A 2,500-nucleotide genomic window follows, 5' to 3' on the forward strand; every position below is an offset into this window, starting at 1 on the left:
GGTTGCGTAGATCAGATTTTTGTGGTAAGATAGATATGAGAGAAAACTATAGGAAAATGTAAGGATGTTTTTTGGCCTTTATGGATTTGGAAAAGACTTATGGCAGGGCAGACAGGAAGGTATTTTGGGAGGTATTGCAGATATATGTGATAGGAGGAAAGTTTTTAAAAGCAGTCAAGAGTTTTTCGAGAGTAGTAGAGCGTGTGTTAGGATTAGAAATGGAGAGAGTGAGTGGTTTGAGGTAAAAGTTGGACTTTGTCAGGGATGTGTTGTCACCCGACACTGCGCTTGTAGCAGGACCAGAGGAGGGATTGAGGAAGTAAGTCACAGAGCTTGGGAAGGTGTGCGAAAGAAGAAAGTTGAAGATAAATATGGGTAAAAGTAAGGTGACGAGATGTACAATGAGAGAAAGTGGCAGCAGATTGTGAGTATTAAGGGAGAGAGACTGGAGGAAGTGGACATTTTTTTAAACTTGGGTGCGAATATAGCGAGAGAGGGAGGAGTGGAGCTGGAAGTAGAATGTAGACTGAAAGAAGCGACAAAATACTGTGGGGGATTAAAAAGTGTAATAAGAAATAGACATTTGGGAATGGATGCTAAGAGGAGATTGTATGAAGGAGTGATTGTGCCGACAGCACTGTACGGGGCAGAAGCATGGAACATAAGAGAGGAAGAGAAAAGGAGTTTGAATATGTTTGAGATGAGGTGTCTGAGAAGTATGATAGGGGTTACTAGGCTGGATAGAATGAGAAATGAGGATGTGAGGGGTTAGAAAGGGAGTTGGGAGATAGGGTTGATGAAAGAGTACAGTTTGACACATGGATAAAATGAGTGAAGAAAGATTAGTAAAAGAGGTGTGGAAGGCAGATGTGGAAGGAGTGAACATGAGGGGTCGACATAGGATGAGATGGAGGCTGGGGTATATATATACACACATACGCACACACAGACACACGCACGCACGCACGCACGCACGCACGCACGCACACACACACAAACACACACTATACTACTGAGTGAAGGAAAAATGAAGAGAAAGAGACGAATCTGTGGCCAGTTGAGAGTGAACGTCTGATGCTCAAACGCCCGGAGACAGATCTCTGACCCCTTCCGAAGTGAGTAGCACTTATCCTTTAGTAGCCACTGTCGCCAGGCTCTTCTGTTCACTGTTATGTGTCCTCCTCTTTAGCAGTGATGGGCTTTAAGACTATGTTTGACTCACAGATGCTAATCCTTCAATTCGGTAATTTTTTCTGGTTAAGAACAAGCAGATTTATCTAGTTGAGGTCGGGGGAGGGAGGGAGGGAGGGAGCGAGAGGCGTTTCCATTTATTTCTTTACTTTTTCATTATTTCTTTTCATTGGCAGAGTTATGTGAGTCAGGGAGAAGGCCAAGGACTGATGGTAATGTTTAAAGTTGGAAGGGAAACAGAATGTGTAATTAAAAGAGGCGAACGATTGGTTAAGACCCCACCTTCATAGGATGAAGCATCTAATCCTCGGTTGAATGGAAAAGTCTGTCACTGAGCAGTACATCTGGCAAGCGCACCACCCAGCTGAGAAGCTTAATTATCACATTGGAGTTCAAAGTGATATTTATAACTGATACCTAGAGTTTCACTAAATAGAAATCTGCAACCCCACAGTAACACGCAACTATCCTCGTGTTTCTCTGTGGTTTCTGGGAAGCAGTACTGAACTGTTGTTTATCGTGTATTAATATGGTTCTTTTTCTGTTATCGTTTGTTAGGAGGAAGAGGAGAAAGAGGAGAAGGAGGAGGAGGAGGAGGAAGGAAACAGTCACTGGCTGTCAGGTCTCCTTACGTTATTAAATGGAAGAAAGATACACAAAACTATTAGAGACAGAGGGAGAGAGAGAGAGAGAGAAAGAGAGAGAGACAGAGAGAGAGAGAGAGAGAGAGAGAGAGAGAGAGAGAGAGAGAGAGAGAGAGAGAGAGAGAGAGAGAGAGAGAGAGAGAGAGAGAGAGAGAGAGAGAGAGAGAGAGAGAGAGAGAGAGAGAGAGAGAGAGATATCTTTGGCTGCCTAGTCCAGTAACCGGACACCAGCTCCTCGGGGTTGCACCTTCAATTGAAAATGAGGATGTCGGTAGGTTCTGAAATTAGGCTATAGGGGGATGATTCTCTCCGACACCCTTCTCACAGGACCACAACTTGCACGTAACTATCATTGGTCCCATAATTATGAGATCAAAGGATATTGTTTCAAAGGCTAATTCATAACCTCACAAGGCTTGAGAACGAGGCCACTACATGTCAAACAAATGATTTCTGGGTGCATCATTGCTAATGCACTAAGCAACTCATTTTCATAATGGCCCACCTTTTCTCTGCAACGTGCAATGAGATCTACGATTGTAGGAACTGATAATCATGATAGCCTTTTGCGAATGCTGGAGGAAATGCTGCCAAGGACGCCAGGGGCATAATCAATCCCTTAATCAAAATTTCCCCGCGCGGCGCTTTTACTTGTAACTTCGTGG

The 2,500-nt window shown here is 43.8% G+C and overlaps 1 protein-coding gene across 1 annotated transcript in view; it reads right to left on the reverse strand.

Moving 5' to 3' along the window:
- Positions 1 to 2,500, reverse strand: part of LOC143039911 (synaptotagmin-15-like) — a 1,008,258-nt gene that overhangs the window by 61,671 nt on the left and 944,087 nt on the right. The gene's annotated exons all lie outside the window — the stretch shown is intronic.

Source organism: Oratosquilla oratoria, chromosome 27 (genome assembly GCF_046742065.1).
Source record: "Oratosquilla oratoria isolate Oo_2021 chromosome 27, ASM4674206v1, whole genome shotgun sequence".
In the NCBI taxonomy this organism is placed as follows: domain Eukaryota; kingdom Metazoa; phylum Arthropoda; class Malacostraca; order Stomatopoda; family Squillidae; genus Oratosquilla; species Oratosquilla oratoria.